Source organism: Polypterus senegalus, chromosome 11 (genome assembly GCF_016835505.1).
Source record: "Polypterus senegalus isolate Bchr_013 chromosome 11, ASM1683550v1, whole genome shotgun sequence".
NCBI lineage: Eukaryota > Metazoa > Chordata > Cladistia > Polypteriformes > Polypteridae > Polypterus > Polypterus senegalus.
The window spans coordinates 57,963,314-57,984,566 of record NC_053164.1 but is presented as its reverse complement, the minus strand read 5'-3'; the positions used below and the strand labels follow the sequence as shown (position 1 = coordinate 57,984,566).

General features: G+C 35.9%; 1 long non-coding RNA gene across 1 annotated transcript; it reads right to left on the bottom strand.

Annotated features, from left to right (window-relative positions):
• Nucleotides 1–254: 254 nt before the first annotated feature.
• Nucleotides 255–20,821, bottom strand: LOC120539024. The gene is made up of 14 exons (XR_005635542.1): nt 20,807–20,821; nt 19,677–19,756; nt 12,405–12,482; nt 11,462–11,596; nt 10,224–10,271; nt 9,967–10,013; nt 9,221–9,274; nt 8,557–8,631; nt 7,754–7,819; nt 5,579–5,640; nt 4,690–5,112; nt 2,885–2,976; nt 888–1,017; nt 255–269 (listed from the first exon to the last, which is right to left on the bottom strand). It is a non-coding gene; the product is annotated as an uncharacterized LOC120539024 (long non-coding RNA).
• Between the last annotated feature and the right edge of the window lie 432 nt (nt 20,822–21,253).

Sequence of the window (21,253 nt, the reverse complement as noted above, 5' to 3'; positions counted from 1 at the left end):
ACAATCCAAAAAATCTACTGGTATGAGAAATGCTTCATACTTAAAATTGAATTTTCAGTTGATCACATTACTCATATTCAAAAATACCTGACAGTTCTTTGTATCATAATACAAAAAAGTAAGGCTGCATTTACTGTATCAGGCCTACATATCAGGAAAAGCACGCTGCAAACAGTTATGAAAGAAGATCCTGTAAAAGATAATACAACAAAATGGCAAATGTAGATCCGGTTGTGATATTCTGCTCATCCACAACTAGAAGTGTAACTCTGTAAAATAGGAACATAATAGTTACAAGTTTTAGTAAACTATCCCTGACATTCTCTTCAGTGACATCCAAACTATTACAGTAAGCAATACGATAGCAGTGTTGCCTAAATGCCAATCAGAGTAAGTTAAATTAATAAAGTAGTCAAAAAGGATTAATTGGGGCATCAGAATGTTAGGAGACAAAAAAACTGGTCTTTGTTCAATGACTGTCATTTCACTGACAGAAGCTGGGTGGTTTTATTACTGCAGGACAGGAAATGATTGTATCACAAATACATATTCAGTTATGCAGTATTTTTAAGAATTCTCTCAGACACCAACACATAGATGTCTAAGTGGATAAAGATCACATAAAAACACTAACACTGATACTTATAGACTGCACCGTCACAAGGCATTTTACAATGATATTTTTAAAAACAATGCAAGTTTAAATTGCATGTTAGTTATAGGCTTGGAATGTACCAAGATAAAGAATGACAGAATGGTAGAGTGGAGTGGAAGATTCACACCGGACGACAGTATGGCAGTATTAGAATCGGTACAGTTCTTTCTGGAGAATGCATTAAATACACAGATGAGGCTGGTAAATAAAAATGTAAAAGATGAATATTTACCACTACAGCTTCTTGAACAGATGTACCAGGAATGCCCCATAGTAGGCACAGTGCTGAATGAACACACACAGAGCTTCAAAGGGGATGTTTGGAATTGTGAGGAGGCCTGCATCCCAAGGATCTCAATAGTCTGTCAGGTTCATAAGATGCAAGTAGGGATGACAAAAGAGTATTAGGATCAACATCATTAGGAAAAAACCAGAGAGAGGACTATGAATGTAATCTGCTGCTGAATAGAGAACTTGAATAAGACGAGGCTGTGACAACTTGTTACATTCAGTAATATTGCCTCAGCGGAGGACAAAAGGGCTTAGCCTCCGGTAATATTACTTTGAAGCTGTCAAAACATCCACCTAAGATGTGGTTTTCGAAAGTCTGAGCAGACAAGAACAACTGCAGGAATAGTTGTAAGTGGATAAAGACAAAAGTCTGAAGCAGCTAAGTTTGAGAGTTGAGCTTTTATAGTTTGGCTAGTGATCCCCCAAGGAGCAGGTATAGAAAGTTAGTGGACACATCATTTAGGTAGGCAGTGTTCACTGTGCAACAAGGAGAGTTCTTCATGCTGAGTATCACTTATATTGGTGTGGAACACAAGGTTCTGCTGGAAAATCTGGCAGTGTGGTGGTAGCATGTAGATACTGTAAAGAAATGGACCAAAAACAGAACCTTCAGCACTGACCACAGTGTTGTCAATCACACGCTGAAGACAAACCACCTTAAGGAAACATGTTGGAGTATCTAGTTGATATGTTTTATCATTCCAACAGAAGGTGCATCCAACATTTGTAGTAATAAAATGCATTACATTTGTCATTCCAGACAAAACATTTTGTAGTAATGTTTTATTCCCCCACTAAAATGTTTACATTTGTCATTCCAACTGATGGAGCATCACAATGCATTTGTATTATATGCATTACAAAACACACTCCTATAGTTGGTTTACTGCAAACAATGCTGAATCCACAAAGGTCTACATCGATTACTCAGATTACAACCCATCTGATATGGGTAGCACAGCTAGTAAACCCATTAACACTATAAGATCAGTTATTCTTGTGATTTATTACTGGCTAATGAGTACCTAAAGAAGAATCATTGACAAATATTCTAAATCAAGGGATTGAGAGTGCTATATAATCAGAAATATAGGTTAAAAAAGTTTCCATAACCTGCAAAAATTTGTTACTGAAGAGTAACACCTAAGCACTTTCAATATAAAAGCAACCTTGCAAGCAACAGGACAGACTAGTATGGAGAAAACCCTTGCTCTGCTTTTCTTATAGGAAAGGGCTGGAGGGTTCCTATCAGCTATGCAATGGTGTAGGCAACAAGACAATGTGTCAGCTTTTCAAACTCAATCTTAGGGACCCACTGTGGCTGCAGGTTTTTGTTCCAGCCATATTCACAATTGGTGATAATTGATAACTAATCTTATTTGATTAGCTGGTCTTTTTTACTCTTATTCTGTATTCAGAAACACAATATGGTTTAAACATTTATAAGACATTTAGAAATATTTCTATTTTTTTTCTAAAGCTATAAATGCTTAAGTCTCTTTTGTTGTTTTTCTATTATTTTTTCCCCTTTTCCTGTAGTTTGTTCCCTTCATTTAACCCCAATAGTGACAACAACCAACCAGCACAGCAGACACCCAGAATGATCAGAGCTGCAATGACCTCAGTGTCAAACTCACTAATTAGCAAAGAATCAATTAAACCAGAACACCTGGAAAAGCAGAATGAAAATTCGGTTGAAAATACTGTCAACGACTTTAAAACAAACCCTATATATTCCCCATACAGCCACAACTTCTCCATATAACTGCTTATTTTAATAAAAATCTACCAAACTTAGTTTGTAAAACACAGGAACTGGGAAATGACTTAATTAGGCTAAAAGTCCAATGAAAAACAGAAGTTGGCTGGAACAAAAAACTGGGTCCTCTGGATTGAGTTTGGGAATTACTGCTCCAAATTAACTTCTCAGCTGCTCACCTGCTTAAATGTACATGTGTAGGTGTTGAGATTTTGGTTCTGGAAACTGGTACTAATAGTTGGAAGGCAGGATCTTCCATCTTCATTCAGCTCTGATATTGGATAAAACAGGTTCAAGCAATGGACAGATTAGGAAAAAAAGACTTGATTATACAACAGTATACTCTAAAAATGTAGAATCTTACACAATCTGCCATTTAGACAATAGAACACATCAGAATACTAGGTTAACAATGGATCCAAAAACATGTTCATGGTGACATCAGGGTGTATTGCTACATGGGTAAATTGGGAAGGAGGAAGCCTCCAGCATCAAAATGAACACAATCTGCACATCACATTTATTATTGATAATTCAGGCAAGTACACAATGATGGAATCAAAGGTTGCTTACTACTACTAAGAAACACATACATCAGCTCCAACAGTGACTTCACAACTCTTATTCTACAAAAAGTACTGGAAACAAATTCACAACCATAATATAAATAAGCTCTAAATAGAACACACTTTTCCTGAAGTTTGTGCTTAGCACTGACTAATGGACCTTACAAGTATATTTAATGTGCAGGAAACTACTGTTCTTTATGAAAACAAAAGTATCCTTTGACTTTAGAAAATTGCCCAAGTTTGGTATTTTTCAAGTCAGTTATTTCTTCAATCATGTCGCATATTACCTTGCCACAATTTTTCTGAAATTAGGCATTTTTATACACTATAAAGAAAAAAAAATCTAGCCTGTTCCTCCATTTTAGAATGAAAACTTACAGAACATCTGCTTTGAAGCAGGAAAAATTTAAGTAATGTGCATTCCACATTAGGCATATTTGCGTACACAAAAATACACTGGAAGCACATTAATTCTTGGTACCATTTTGACGCAACAAAAGGTTTCCCAATGGCTCGCAATTGCCATCATGGACGGTTGACATTTACAGGTACACACAAAATTCACCAAGTTTCCACAGCGTCAGGCTGCACAAAACTGTTGTACGTGTCCAATATAGAGGTAGGGCTGTTTTGATAGAGGTAGGGCTGTTTTGAGTCTTGAAATTCTCTGCTGTGATTCAAAACATGAGTACACATTGGCAACACAAATTGTAATTCTCTATTTGATGTATACTCAAATCTTAGTCCATTCATGCTGGTACACAAACCCATTTACAAATGCAGTCATTTCCGTAATACCTCTTCTCACCTATTTCATTCTTACTTTACATAGCCTATGAAGCAAGATTCACACCAAGTTGCATCTAACTAATTACAGTGCATTGCATTTTTGGTGCTTTACATGAAGGGGAAAAAAAAAAGTCAAGCCACCTGCACATCCATACCAAGTTCAGAGTAGCAATCAGAACTAATTTTGCACCATGCCCTGTGCATATACTATATGAAAAGTCTACTGCAAATTTGGAATAAGCAAACGGTAGGTTTTCCTGCCTTGCACCTTGTGTTGGCTGGGATTGGCTCCAGCAGACACCCCCTGTAGTTAGGATATATAGCGGGTTGGATAATGGATGGATAAACTTCAAATGCTGGGCTTGCAAGTGCCAGTGTCAAGTACCGTTGGGCAAAAGTCAATTCTGTAGTACAACCAGGCAATTGTACACCCAAATCCACAACTGGAACAAGGATCAGATTGGTTTAGTCGATAGTAAACTCCTCCCAAATATGAAATGCAGAAATTGAGCACTTAGGTGTGCACTAGGAAAGTCTCCCAAACAGTGTACAGCTTTAACAGGATTCCATATAAAAAAAGCTAAAACCTTTACCCACATGAAGCACTGTCTGCATTTTTACCGTACCTGTATTAGTCACCTGGAATTCTAATCAACTCTTCAGAACCACACAGCATCTCTGTTCTTAAATACAGCAGACACCACAAAGTGCAAAATTCTTTAGAGAAAGTGGTCAGTCTTTTACACACCCATTTAGCCTTGCTCCACCAAAACTGGAGGTATGGTGTGTGTGGTTCTTGTATCGATAAGAGAAATAAGGACCAAAAAAAAAACACCACAAACCAACCAGCTACTGATTTTTCTGTTGAGGTTTTTATTTGTCATCTTTTGTAAATCAATTTCTTATAATCTCTGGAGACATTGCACAAAAGCAGACCAAGTTGGGAGCAAGTGAAAAGGGTAGGTGAAAAAATTGCCTAAATTTACAGTTTTAAAAAAGGTCTTCAGAAGGGAAACTGTGGACTTGGGTTTGTTATTAACTTCAGACACCTGCAAAAAACACAGAGTTAAAAGGTGAGTTACCCCAGGAGTCAATGTATTGGATTTTAAACTAACCTCCTGCCCACCTATGTGTCTTCAGTTGTACTTGGAACTGCCATTTACAACAAATATGCATTTCACTTTAACATGCATGAGTGGTCACCCAGTTATCAAAATTAACAGAGGTCTTTAGAACATTTAACAGATTTAAGTTACAAATAAACTGGTGTAGCCTTCACACCATAAGAAAAACATGCGACTTAAGTTTTCAGATTCCATGTCATTTAGGATTTGCTCAGAAACAGTGCAATAGACAGATCCTACTTTGGTGAAAATAAAAGATCAAATAAATCTGAAGCGTTTCAGTGCGCTGCGAGAGTGACTTCACAGTTAATCAGAGAACCATATAAAATGTTTCATCATAAACGCTTCAAAATCTCTACCACAAAAATTACAATATACTATAAATACCAACCTCCACCAAGCTCAGATTATAGGGTACATGTCAGAGAGTTGCACTTCTGCTGACAAAGCAATCTGGGGGAAAAAAAAAAAAATTACCATTAAACCAGAACTTGAGTACTTTACAAACCAAGTATTTTATACAAGTGCATTTGCTTACTATAATCATACACCAAATTGCAGCCACACTATTTTACAAGATACAATAAATACATCTATAAACATCTAGTCATTGACTTTGGTAAAGCTGGTTTTTCTTCCAAAAATAGGCAAAAATGTGTGTGTGTTGGGGGGACAAATTGATAGCATGACATCTATACAAAGTACAAAATTAATGTGCCTCAACTCTTTTGCCACTACTATGAGGACAATGCGTCATGCATTAAATATGAACATTTAGAAGTAAACAATATTCTAGTTCTGAATATGCAGGCTGTAGAAGATTCCATCACAGGACTCAGATCTGCAGGTCTGTAAGTATCAAGTAGAACTCTGCACTACCAAAGTCTGGCACGTAAAAGAGAACTGACTAACCCTAAACAGTTAGGGCTGAAACAGGAAACTAATGAGGTTGGTTGTATCACTGATTCCAATGCGAGCCAAGCAAATGATTTACCAAACAGGAATGAATTCTGAAGTCATTTAATGAAGAGGCTGGATGTTTAAAACTTGTCTTAGAACGTTTGTCATTTTAGATTGTTGTATTTTAAAGTACAATCAAATGTAATTTTCTTACCTCAGTGCAAAATCTAAGTACCACCCTTATGTACTGTGTAGTATTCTAGAATGCTTTAATCTATCCTTGGTGTAAACTAACAATGAATTATGCACACTTCACCTGACCAGTACTTGATAGTAGGACGGCTAGAATAAATACCGGGCCCAAAAAAAAAAGGGGGCTTTTAGGAGTGTTTTCAGTGCGCTGCGAGATTGTCTTCACAATTTAGTCAGTGAACCAATAAGCAGTTTCATCATTAACACTCCACAGAATACATTTTGGGGCAGGGGATGGAGGAAAAAAAAAAAAATCCCAAAACATTCATTTAATACAGGTTTAAGAATCACAATGGAACCAGTTAGCTTAAAATTGTTACCAAATCATACAACCGGTTTAGACTAAAATTTAACCTGCATAATTACCAAAAGTGAAGTTCACAAGTGCACTACTTTGCACATTATGGTACAAAAGGTATCAGCAAAGATGGAACTAATTAAAACTGAAACAAGACCCGAGTTTTACCTGGCAAAAGCCAGATACAGTATGAACTGCTAGAACAGATAATGCAGTTATAATTAGAAGTCCATTTATGAGTTTAGTTTCTTACCAACACACTGTCAATTCTAATAGTGTGGAGATTTTACAGATAAAATGTTCCTAACCTGAATTCTTATGAGGAACGTTCAAAATGTTTCCACACTTGTTTTTAGCTCTATAAAGAATTAAAAAAATCAAATTACATCACTTTTCTACATAGTCACCTTCCTTTGTGAAGCAAATTGTCCTAGCGTCATACCAACTTTAACAAACAATTACTCCTACCGTCTTCAACAGTTCCAACAAAGATTATGAGTGCGCGAAAACTTTGACTGTCCCTCATGTCTGAACAGGAACCCTGTCCTCTACCTGGAGCCAATCATAACTGTTCAACTGTATGTATATACATTTAAAAGAAATGTGCAATAGGGTCACTACTTGGGCAAAAATAACCCATCAGGATAAGGATCTGTTTGCTAAGTACCACCCTTATGTACTGTGTAGTATTCTAGAATGCTTTAATCTATCCTTGGTGTAAACTAACAACATTGAAACAATACTCTATTTAGGCTGATAACTAAGAAACTAAACTATACTGCAGATTGATCAATATTTACACCAACAATACATTCAGATAATGTGATGCTTGCCATAGAGTGCAATTACAAACATTAGTTGTACTACAGTACTATAAGCTTTATACAGTTCCATTATACCAACATGCCGCATAAACCTTAACAAAGGAGCAGGAGAAGTAAGCAAAAGGGTATGTGGAGAAAAGTTAATGAATAAACTGCTATTATGGTCATTCAGTACATCAGAATATTTAGCTAATGCCAAGTTAAGCCACTCTGACCTTTTCCTTGGAAACAACATCTGTGTAGGTGTGAAATACAATTGCCAAAACCCATAAAGTAAAAAAATGGCTGATACCATTCAAGAGGAGCCTTCGGTTTTAAAGTCATCTGCTCAACTTCCACCAAAAACCCATAGTGATCACTGAAATTAAATTACAAAAAAGCAAAAATGTTAAGTACTTAAAACTACATATCACTATAAAACTTCCTTCCAGATGAGTGTTAAAACGAAACATCTTATGCAATACTCATTTTAGTTATACACAAATCAGGCTTTGTAATACCACACACTTAACTGTGCTAAACACAATTACATTAAAATTCATGATAAATTAAATTAACATTGGAACCACATTAAAAGGACTATTAGTAAGAGAACCCATCGCCTTTTGTGGCAACAACGTGGTGTCTTCAGTGCACTGTGAAATAGCTTCATTTGCTACTCAGAGACTCTAGTCTGAAAGATTTCATCATTGACACCAAAAGGCTAAAATCACAATGGGCGATAAACATCCTGAACCTGATATATTGAACCAAGCTAATTTTTTTAACCAGCCACAGGTTATAGTGCATGTTTCTTGTACCACATTCAAGCCAACAAATACTAAAAACCAATAAAGAGTATCATGTGATAATTCAAATTCTAATAGAAATATAGTTCTAAAGCATTGTTCCCTAGCTAATTAAAATGTACCAGACCAGTCCCCCTCCTTGTCCAAAGGTCAAAAACTAAACTACAGCGGCTGGTTCTTACTCAGATGACTTGGTTTTGTTGATGTTCAAAAGACACCACAAGAAAGTGTTACTCAATTGTCACCCTCCATCAATTTTCCAAACCCACAGAGGGAATAGTACTGGAGAAATGGAACGATAACAGACTCGGATTTATGGTTTAGTTGAATCCATTCTTCAGTTAACAGTTACACAAAAGGTTCATGCCCAGAGATTTGGCTGCTGAAATTAAACAAAAAGGACTGTAATTACAAACTAATAGAACTTCGAGTAGGAGGAATTTAAAAATAGTGTCATAACTTAGGATGAAACTTGGATACAAATGCATTTCTACAACACCAAACCAATTTAACATCAAAGCCAACAGTGCCCTCAACAGCTGTCCAATTTATTATGTTGCAGATACTGGTAATAGACAGACAAGCTATCAACCGTTCCCCTTCTGGTTCAAGACAATATCTCCATTCGCACTGCACAAACCATAAGGGCTGATCTGCAAAACTAAATATATGGAGGTTCCACAAGTACTCTATTCTCCAGCTCTGGCCCTGTGTGTAGCTCATTTAATCTAAAAGACTACCTCAGACATCCTATGCTGCAGATGAAAATGTCAAGTCACATACTTGAGTGATCACCAAAACAAGACTAAATATTTTCAGTGGTGCAGTGTCTTTGTGAATTTTATATATTGAAAATTGGAGTTTCTCTTGTGTTCAGGCTCAAAACTCAAAATAATGCCTCTGATCAATATGAATGACTGAACGATTTAATTAGAAACAAAGCAAGAATTTACTCAAAATGCAGTACTTACTCTGTGGGAGTGATAAGTCTTGCTTGTCACAGAGCCCATTCCTCAAACACTATCCTACAGTTTAACATGGAAAGCAAAAATAAAGTAGCTGTTTTCCAAATGTAAACAGAATATACTAAAAAGAGTCATCAGTGCACTGTGAATGAGCTTCATTTCATATTCAGAGACTCTAGTCTTAAAATTTCATCATTGACACTATAACCGCATCTCCTAAACCCACTCCAGCATTATTTATGTGCTCTGGGACAGATGGGGAAATATACTCGTGGGAAAACCCTAAAAGTAGTATTTCCTATTAGTACAATTTTTGAGAAAGCAACCATACCCAAATTAGTTTAGTGGTAAAGCATTGTTTACTTCAAACCTTATTCATAAAAAAAGCTCAGTCTAAAATTGTATTTTTGGTCATATCAGTTTTGGGAGGATAAATGAGCTTTATTAAGGAGCTTTATTCACATAAACAAAATGTTTTAGCTAATTATTGATTTTTGTTAAGACCATAAAGCAAAACAGACTGTTTCTCAAAGACATTTGCAAAGTGAGAGCCAACCCTATATGGTGGGTCAACGATTTATCAAGAAAGGTTTTCAAATAATGACCCTATACACATTAGACGTTTTCTTCCCTACACTTTTAAACTACTGTGAAAAAAGATTAATGATTGAATGACCTTGGCCTCCTTATGTAACCCATAAGGCTCTGTACAATAAGTAATATGGGATAATGAAGGAATGGCTGACACATACCACACTGATGCTGAAATGGTGTTTTTTTCAAACCACTAGGATCCATCCTGTAAGAAAAAACATGTTTTAGAATCATAATATAGAGCTAATTATGATCCAGAACGCACAAGATGCTGAAGCATATTCAGTGCACTGTGAAAGAGCATCACATTCATTCAGAGACTCTAGTCTGCTTATCTCATCATTAATGCTCCAAATGGAGTTGTACTACAATATTATAAGTAATATGGGATAATGAAGGAATGGCTGACACATACCACACTGATGATGAAATGGTGTTTTTTCAAACCACCAGGATCCATATTCTGTAAGAAAAAGAACATGTTTTAGAATCATCATATAGAGCTAATTATGATCCAGAACACACAAGATGCTGAAGCATATTCAGTGCACTGTGAAAAAGCATCACATTCATTCAGAGACTCTAGTCTGCTTATCTCATCATTAATGCTCCAGCAATAAATACATAAATAAAAAGGATGGCATATACTCTAGTTGGACAAGAATGGATTTTTGAGATACAAAAGCATCATTACTTCAAGGACAGTTAAGTAACTGCAGTTTCCATATAGTTTAGACTCCTGGTCTAGAAATTTAACTCTAAAAAGTGGAAAGGTTTCCAATTTTAATAAAAGTCACACAGGTATTACTGTATATTCATTTTAATGGCCTGTGTTCCTCTTCAAATTAGAGAGAGAGAGGAGAGAAAAAAAAGCGTGCCCGCCAAATATACAATTTAAAATAGCTAGGATTGGCACGCCTTAAAACAAGTTTTGATTAAACACAAAACTTAATTTTCATGTTAACTTATTATGAATTCAAAACAGAAATACAAATGTACATCAATCTTAGTAAGCACTGGTTAAATGTATTACCTAAACTCTGTTCTAAGAATAAAGTCAACTGTTTAAAAAAAAAAAAAGGAAAAGCAATATAGGTACTGCCAAATTCTATCTTTCCTCCCACAGACACGAGGCACTGTGGCCTACCCGATTCACTTGAGCATGCATACACTATCGGTTGATGTGGTACATTACTGGGTAGAAGTAAAATGGCTAAATATCACTTTATTATATGGACCACAATAAACCATTTTAGGCAACGTGTTCTCAACCGGGGTACCCAACTTTATACTGAAAGCCTTTCATGACACCTTTCCCCTTCCCAGATTAACCTTACAGATTTATAGTTCACGATTGATTTTCAACGAAAAACAAATAAAAACCCCAGCTTTATAAAAAAAAAAATAATTAGATTTTGATGTTGAGACTCGTGTTTGAGTAAAGAAACTCCCCATTTTCAAATGTATACCAATTTAAAAGACCCCCACACCCTTCCCATTTACCAACTGTTCTGTAAATCAAGAAGCAGATACTAACACAAAATAAAAGTGTGAAAATCACTTTGCTATGGATAGCAACAATCTGAAGAAGCTATATACACATACGTTTAAAAAAAAATAGGTATAAAAAGAATTGAAGCCAGACATGATTACCTTAAACTCTCCAAGCTGACTAGCCATTTCACTCTCTACACACGACCCTCCTCGTTGTAAAAAAGAGCGAGGAAGTCGATGAACGGAGACTTATACGGGTCCTCAGCCAATGTAGGAGGCTAACTAAATGCCCGACTGAAAAAAAACAAACAAAAAATACTGCAAATAATAGAGTAACTACTGATTTTTATGTTAAAAACGTTAATTTAAAAGGTCTATTAGAATAGCTTCCGAATTATTAGTTTTACAGCAGAAATTATGCCTATTATTCTGGCTTTAGAATGGGCAAATTATGTAACGCCTAAGAGAGTCGTCATATTGACAGACTTATTATCAATATCATCGTTAAAAGGAAGTCATGTAATAGCAGCGACCTTCTAATAGAAGTTAATCATACAATGTCTGGCTGGCACGTATTTAAATAATATAATTGTAAAGTTTGTATGGATTCCTGCATATAAAGGTGTGCATAGTAATAAAATTGTATATAAGCTGGTTAAGAAATTTTCGAAAAAATTGAACCTGACTTAATTATAATTCCTTTTGGGAAATGTGAATTTAACGGTATAATTAAAAGGGCAATTTAGACAGAGTGGCAATATAGTTACAAAAAGGAAGGCATGTGGTTCATATAAAGCTTTTAGTAAAAGATAAGAAGGAAAGATATATATAATAGAATAAGGCTTGGGTGTGTCTTAAGTTAATATTATTACATTGGCAGACATAAAACATAGAATTGCGAACAATGTGGGATTGAGGAAGCATTAGAGCATTACTTGGTTTGGTGTCATAAATATGCTAGGGCAAGGAAAAAGTTAATAGCAATTATTCTGCAAAAAGACTTAATTTGCAATTTGAAATAAATAGTAATTAATATAAATGGAAATATAAGTCTATTTATAGCTTTTTATAAAGATCTTAAAAATTTGGAAATATATAATACCTTGGATTGGATAGGGAATTGATATTGAAACCACAGTCCAGTAGATGGAAGTAATGGATTGATGGATATGATTCCAACCTGCCAACATTTGGAAAAAGGAGAAGAGGGGAAGAAAAAAAATCACTTTCTTTGTTGTGGAAAACAAATTAAAATCCATATATAAGATCTGGAAAGCAGCTCAGAATGCTAGTCTTGAAATTGAAGGCAACATATAGTGCCTTGCAAATGCTTTCAGTACCCGAGCCTGTTCTCTAATTTTACTGAATAACATTCTTCACTGAAACTTCATTGTGATATTTTTATTTCAAAGGACTGAAGCTTAGAATTGTTTTAATGTGCCATTGTTTCATGCTAAAAGTAGAAAGTATAAATATTACTATAAAACGTATATGATCAACACTTATATTTTCATATTTTGTACAGCCACCTCTAGCTTTAATTCAGGCAGATATGCTCTATGTTGTTTAGGTTATTCAGAAGGTTCTTGTTCATCACACTGTCAAACAGAGCCACCAGTTCTCACCTGGATTACCTTGGCCCTTGTAATACATTCATGATTTCTTCTTGAGCCACTTCAAGGTTCCTTTGGCTTTGTGCCTGAGATCATTGCCTTGCTGAAAAATGCACTTTCACCTAAGACCGAGACCAAAACAGGTTCTACTCAATGTGCAGTATTTGCTTCTATTTTTCACCATCCATTTTCTTCTGTTTTACTAAAATGCACAATTTTTGCTGATGGCAAGCTGCATACAATCCAGTAATACCAGCACAATGCCTAAATGGAGGTGTGGGCACATATATGTCTTTGAACTTTGACAGAAAAATAAGCTCTCTCTTGGGATTATCTGACCACAAAAACATTTCCCATGTTCCACCAGATCACTTCCATGCTTTTTTGACTACAGGTTTGGTTTTAAATGGTTTCTTTTGAACAATGAATATTGCAGTGTAAGAAATTATACTACTAATGACTATCACTTTTGTACCACAGTCACATACAGAACAGAAATATGCAGAGCTCGTAATATAACTGTTGAACCTCGGCTCGGTTGCTGCTCTGCTATGCTCTGTTGACAAGCCAATCAAATCCACTGGTAAAACCACATCAGGAGTATTGTGTGCAGTTAAAATCACTACACTACAAGAAAGGTGTAACAACACTTGGACCTGTGCAGAGGGGAGCAACCAGGTATATCTTAGGACTTGGGGGCATGTCACAATCTTACAGACTCAAAAGAATTAAACTTGTTTAGTTTCGAAAAGCGGAGAATGCATGGGTAACTAATCCAGGTTTTCAAAATCTTCAAAAGCATTGATAAAAGTGATCCAGAAGAATTCTTTCAACTAAACAAAACATGTACTCAAGGACATCACTGGAAATTAAGGGGGAGTGCATTTAGGACTGAAGCCAGAAAGCACTTCTTTACTGAAAGAGTTATGGGCATCTATAACACACTACCAAGCAGATGAAGAAGCAGCAGCTTTGTCAGTCTTTAAGAAGTACCTGGACAGCAGCAGAATTGGACTATCTTACAGCCTTGGAGTGACATGATACACACCAGGCCATCCCCACTATGGAGGGGTATGGGAGAGGACATTATTACTAGGCAGCAGTGGTAACTTTCAACAAAAGAATAATAATAATACATTCTTTATACAAGGACACCGAAAAAACAATAAATAAAAAAAGAAGCACATTATAAACAAAACTTAAAACATCAGAAAATATCAAAGTTAAAACCAAACAAACCCATTGCAATTACAAAGAAAAGGCCATTTTAAACAGATGGGTTTTAAGTTTACATTTGAAAGTTGAACATGATTCAATATTTCATAGCTCATTAGGTAATGAGTTCCAGAGCTTGGAGCAGAACGGCTGAATGCTCTGCACCTAATAGTGTTTAGATGAGCGAGAGGGATGGTCAGATGGATGGAGGAGTTGGATCTAAGGTTATGTGAGGGATTGAGGGATTGGCAACATGAAGAAGGTCAAGGTCAGATAAATATGGAGGGGCGAGATTATGAATGGCCTTAAATGTTAATGTTACCGACCTCAGGCCTAGGGGAGCCTGGGCCAGGTACAAGCCACTGTTGCTACAGGGTGTATGGTGTAAAGCATAAAAGAAACAGACAGCAGTCCCGAGTCCCAGACCATACTTCTCCTTTACTTTATTCTCCTTTTTCCAGAAATATATATATACTTCAATTTCTGCATAGATCAACATGGCAATCAGTGAAAACAATGGTGCAAGCCAATTTCCTCTACATAACAAATAGTGTAAACACATTTACTTTGAGTCCTTGATTAGAAACCAATTTTCCAAAGAAGCAGACAGTTCTGTATCCCCACATTGTATGTAGATGAGATACTAAATCAAAGCAGTCTGACTATTCAAAGCAGGTGACTCTTTAGCAAGACATGTAAATATTTATGTCCTGTAGATAGCCATCAGCAATAACCTGTAGCAGAATTTTCCAGAAATTCTGCCTTTTCTTTAAAACACTGGTTTATAGCCCATTACACTAAGTAACACGCCAAAATGTTATTTTCTTTATAATACTGAGTTCTAGCCCATTACATTAACAGCAGAATTTTAAAATCAACTTGAAACTTAATTGGGAGCCAATGAAGCTGCTGCAAAACCAGAGTAATATGGTGCATAAACGGGGTTCGAGTAATGATGCAAGCAGCAGAATTCTGGACCAGCTGAAGCTTATGGAGAGATTTATTACATAGACGAAAGATGAGTGAATTGCAATAGTCCAGACAAGAAGTAACAAGACTGTGAATAACGATGGCAGTGGTATTGGGAGTGAGGGAGGGGCAGATGCAATTAATATTGTGTAGGTGGAAGTAAGCAGACCGAGAGATGTTATTAATGTGAGATTGGAAAGATAGAGTATTATCAAGGATGACACCCAGACTCTTGCCCTGAGGTGAAGAGGAAACAAAGGAGTTATCAATAACAAGTGAAAGATTAAAGAAGTGACATACAACTCCTAAATAAACTGTCTCTTGCTCTTTTTAATGCACTCATGTGGATGTTGGTGCAAGCAGGTGTCATATTTACATAGGAGCAGCAAATTGACATGGTCCAAGAGAATTGTCTTTTAGAGTATTGGTAGCTTCAGCTATACCCTCAATAATTAAGGCAGCACTTTCCAAACACTTTTTCCGCATCCATAGCACACTTTGGCTTGAGGATTATTGGAGGTGATAACAGAAAAACAGATCAAGATCTTTACACTGGGGTAATGTAAAGTAGTCAGTGTGTAGCAGCCTTCTCTACATTCCTTCCATCTGCCTGGGTATCTCTTGCTTCATCTGCCTCATCTGCTTCTTTTATGTACCCAGAATTACAACTCTGTCTTATCTCTGGCATGGATTCTGCAGTTGATTTAAAGTCCTCTGTTCCCACAAGGACAGCTGCATCTTTAATAACAAAGAAATGAATTAGTAGTGTGTACTATTATGTACTTTTGCTAATTATAACTTTGCAATACATAATACATGATGCATGTATATCTATAATATATTATTGCTTATTCTTTCATAGATAATTTCTTCATATCCTGCAGTCATAATAATATTGTAACAGCACTGACAAGTTATATCGGTCAGGGATGAGTCACCCAAGTATGAGTTGGCATTACGTCACCAATAGCAGGTTCAACTGTAAAATTAATGACAAGTCTGCAAAGTCACATGCCTTTCCAACTAGTGCAACATTAAGGATAGCCAGACACCTCAAAGAGCCATGTAAAGAGCAAAGAATACATCCATTGTGGTGCTCATCACCGACGCTACAGTATATCACACTGGTCATAAAATTTTCTGTAATACTGGAAAATACCTCCAAACCTATTCTACATGTGATTATCACACAATAGCATCACAATGTTGCATGTACCCATTGCTTCTTGTCCTCTCATTACTGCCTCCTGCAGTATGTAACACTTGGAAATGGACAGTCTTTTATGGATCTACTAAATGTGCATTAATTTTTTTATGATAATTTGAAAGGCTGTGTACAAAAGCTCAGCCAGCCCAGAAATGTCACAAGCCCACCAGTAAATATCCCAATACAGCCCCATTAAATTGTGGGTAGTATGAAACAGTCAACCAGTGCCTTCAGATTCAGTACTCACTGGATGCACATATATACATACACAAATATGCAATAAATAGACAATATAAAGGTAAACAAACACAATGCACCCATATAAACAATTAATGTAAAAATACAAAAGAAAACATTTTATAAGGTAGATGAAATAAGGATATTACGGGTTGGAAAATGAATGGATAGATGAAATAGATTTGTTCCAAGAAGTTCATATCAAATAAAGAAATAGAATATGATGTCAACAAGTAATGTTATTGGATATTGAAAAATAAGTAGTTTTCAGTTCTTTCACAAAACTGCCCATCACAACGAATGCCTTATTCTTCCTTTAGTTTCAAATGAAGAGTTAATTTAAAAGATTTTGACTGTGTGCCGGATAGGATTCTTAGATTAACAAAATCTGACCACCAGATGCCACTGCAACACAATGTTTGAAAGTTTGGAAAGATCATTTTTCCACAATCACTATCACTGCCCTGTGTTATCATGGCACAGTTCTCCTTGATTGTACAGAGAGTTTTTAAGAAATAACCTTTACTAGTTAACATCAGGTTGGTTTTGTGTAACTTTCACTCCCTGATTAACTGAACCAAAGTTGTGAATTGGGACAGATAAAGATACAGTACATGTTGTTTTCTGCCAATTTTGTTATGTTTATATTTTTATTTTTTTATCTGTAGCTCTTTTAGAATTCTTTTTAGTGTTTATTTTCACAGCTGTCCTTCTAAACCTGAATAATGATCCCCTTAAATGACGGCTTTTTATTCAGAAAGCATTTGTGTTATTTTAATGATTCACTTGTGGAGGCCAATTTTAAGGTAAGCATATCCTTATTAGGCAACTCTTTTTCATATTCAGAAATATAAAGCTTCCACAAGCCAGTGATTGAAAAGTTATAAAAGACTGGCATTACCCACTTTGCTTTGTTTGACAAACAAGCCTTTTACCTATGCTGCAGCTGCCAGGCCCTCCTTTCGCTGACACTTAACCTCAGCTAAAGTGTAAGTTCTCCTTACAGGGTCCCTGTTTGGATCAGTTACAGGCAAATGACACACAGAGATGGCCAGGTAAGGCACTGTTTGCTATGCTTGGTCTGTGAGCAAACCATAATTCAATCACTGGCAATCTTGATGGACAAAACTTTATTCCAATTATCAGTCAAAGTACTGGGCTTATGTGCACCCAAGAAAACAATTGCAACATGTCCACTCTTTCTTTTTATAACCCATTACAAACATTACCTTTTCTCTCTCTTTTCCTCCACTCACTGCCTGGCAGTAACTTTTTTTCTGCAACAGGACCCATATTGCTTAGGGCATAACCATAGCAAGGGCTGTAACAAACCCTTTTATTCCATAGAGCATCCTAGTGCTGGACTGTTTGAGATGAAGACTGTCCATTACAGATTTGAATGCATGTGCCACACTGTACATCTAGCTGAAGAAGGGAGTTGATTGAATATTACTGCCCAGCAAATGAAGACCACACTGTGTGAAACCTCAAAGACTGTAACTGCAGTGAAGCCTGTGGCCATAAGGTCGTAGAAGCCAGAGGAGAAAGAGACAAGTACCTGGACAAACAAAGACAAATCATGTGTGCCAAAGAAAACCTTTCAGGGATCTTGAAAAAATCAGGATAAAGCAACACTCCACCGAGTATCAACAGAAACCAAACCATAAATTGACCTACTTTAATTTCGAGAACTATAGTCTGTAACTTGGCAGTTAGGGGAAAGCCAGCTAATATATTCTGGTTATTAGAATTATTGTAACTGAAAGTAATATCCTGTGTAAAGTGTAAGTCTTTAGCTGTTGTAAGTTTTTGTTCCTAAATTCAGTGGGAAACTTCTGAGGAGTTTATATCACAGACACACAAAGACATACCCACTCACGAAACAGCTGGAGGAGGGATTGCAGGCAGTCTGTCAAGAAATCAGCACCACCCTCAAAGCACAGTTGCTAGGGAGTTTATAACTAACGTAAGACTTATATATTTAACTGGCTGAATGACCAAGATTGCGACAAGAACACCTGAAGTTGATCCTAGATAAATAATATTTCTTAGGTTAATTCCATGAATAAGAATTAAGAAAATAGAATTTATAAGTATTGTGCTTTTTTGTATAGAAATGAAAAGATCAAACTAAGCTAAAACAGATTTGGTGCTGTTTGAATAAACTTGCCTATGTTTTCTTATATTATGAATAAACTGTACTATTTTGTTTATTGTAGCAATAATTTTTAAGTTGTTTATTGAAATAGCCACCACTATTACCACATCCAAACTACAAACAAAGAAAGTGAAAGGGGATTGATCTAGACTTTCACCAATTTATGAAGAAAGTTCATAATTTGAACAGATCTGTTCATAGTTATGAAATTTGAACTTGAAGACTAAACAAAGGTCCCCTACCTTATGCAAACAACATACTCACAATTTTTTAATATAAACAATATCACATTGAAAAAATTATTTTGAATTATGGAGTGAAGGTCCAATAGTCAAAATTTCAGTGTATTATTTTTTTACTTAGTAATACTTGAGAATTGGTCACAAGTCTAAATACTTTTACCAGACACTGCATATGTTTTGTTCACACACCATTTTCCAACACTACCTCTTCTGTTACAGGGAATAGGGACCTGAAATCTATCCACACAGTATAGAGCAAAAGGCGCTCCAGACCATTGCAACACATACTCAGTTACACACTGACACATTCATAAAGGACCAACGTAGAGTTGCTCATAACACAGTGGTAACCCTGCCTTCAACATGTTTAAGGTTTGGAGGGAACAATGATGAAACATGTATGATTGATTTGTAAGTGTTAGTCTGTATGATGTACTTTTTGGCAAATGTCAAAATATAGCTCATTTTCAGATAATTGTGTCATTTGTCATATATTTTTTTTACAGTGCAGTGTTTAGATTAATGTTGATCTAGTTATTGGTTGGTGCCTCAGTTAATCTGGTTTCCTCCTCCTCTTCCTCACACCTCCAGGATACTATGTTCAAATTTCAGTCTGGTTAAAAGCTATTTGGTTTTTGCATTTTCCCTGTCTGAGTTTGGTTCTAAGCACTTCAATTTTCCACACAGATTCAAAAGCCATACGTCATATGTTATTTATGGACCGCAGACTTACCCACTCTAGAGTTGGTTCCATTCTAATGTCCAATGCTGACAGACTAAGTATGCTCTGAACCATTAAGTTATTTGAAATTTCTGTAAAAAAAAACAAAAAACACCATCAGAATCTCTGAGAGGGCTACATCAAGTTAAAGAATCATTTTTTCCCAGTAACGGAAAGTGAGAGAAAGAAGATTGGTCAAAATTGATGGGAAAATGTTTTTAATAAATTTACAAACCTTTCTGAAAATATTTTCACTTTATCATTATGGGTTACTGAGTGTAAAAAATGAAGTGAAGAAAAAGTTTTGAATTTCAGTGATTTGTATATTTATAATAGTAAAGAACTGTTATTAAACATTTCATTTCCTTTTTAATAATAACAACAAACATTTTTGTTTAATTTCAAGTATATTTCTCATATGAATAGTTCTAAAAAAAGAAAGCGAAAGTAAACCTTTTTAAATGAAACAATGATTATCCTAAACGGAGTAGAGTTCTATAGTGTAAATGCTTAGTGTTAGCTTTACTAAAGGCATTCTTGGGGTGTACATCTGATGATTTTTGAAAGAACATTATGAATGGTCGCTTATTGTTAGAAAATGAATAAAGTAGTCAAACAATAAATAATCAATACATTTTATTTACCTTGGCTTAAATAGCACGCTTTTTCAAATAAGGTATTTCAAATGAGAGCCGCCATTACCAATGCAGACAGCTCAGCATATCCCATTTAACAATTCAATAACCGATGTACAAAAATAGCTAAATTATTGCCAGAAGATATATGCACTGACTGTATATTATGCGGGTAAATCTTAATGAATAATTTACCCCTTTTCAACGTTTAATGCTGCCGACTGACATTTGCTGAAAATCTACACCTTATCTCAACGTTTTGATATTATCTGGTGTTCTTACGGTTCTCTGTGTTTCGAACAAGTAATTCGCACTACCAGTAGACAGAAATTTATCCACGCGCTTTAAGTGTGACGAAATGGTATTCGTCCTCACCGGCGCACATTAAACTTACCGCAACGTGTGCCTGAACGGATAGCACGCGATAGGACATGGCGACTGAAACAGATTTTAGTATTCAACGTATATATCCCAGTCCTATCCACTCACCCCTTTCCTAACACTCACATTTTTGTGCCGCACCAGTTCATATTATTTTGACATTTCAAACTAGCGTCATGATTCCCTCACTTTACAATATCATTGTTCATTTCCTCCCTTTTCTTGTTCTTATATTTGCCCGTCAGTCAACTCGGTTTGATTGTTTAACTGGTTATGACAGGGAGGCTGGTCTCGTAAGAAATATTTTTTTATATTTTCGTGTCACAGAAAGGAAAGCTCGGTGATGAAATAAGAGTCCACCTCTTTCTGATACTGTTGAAAACTGTACGCATGGGCATAAAGCGCAGGGAAATTCTCTTCTTCGTGTAGATCTGAATTCTTAATCACATCATCGTTGTTTTGCACGGTAAATAGAGGTCGATATATAATTTAAACTTGGACTAACTCATTTCATGTAGCGACCCATCATAAACGTATCTCCATACTTTAAGAAAACTTGTCTAACGGTTTGAA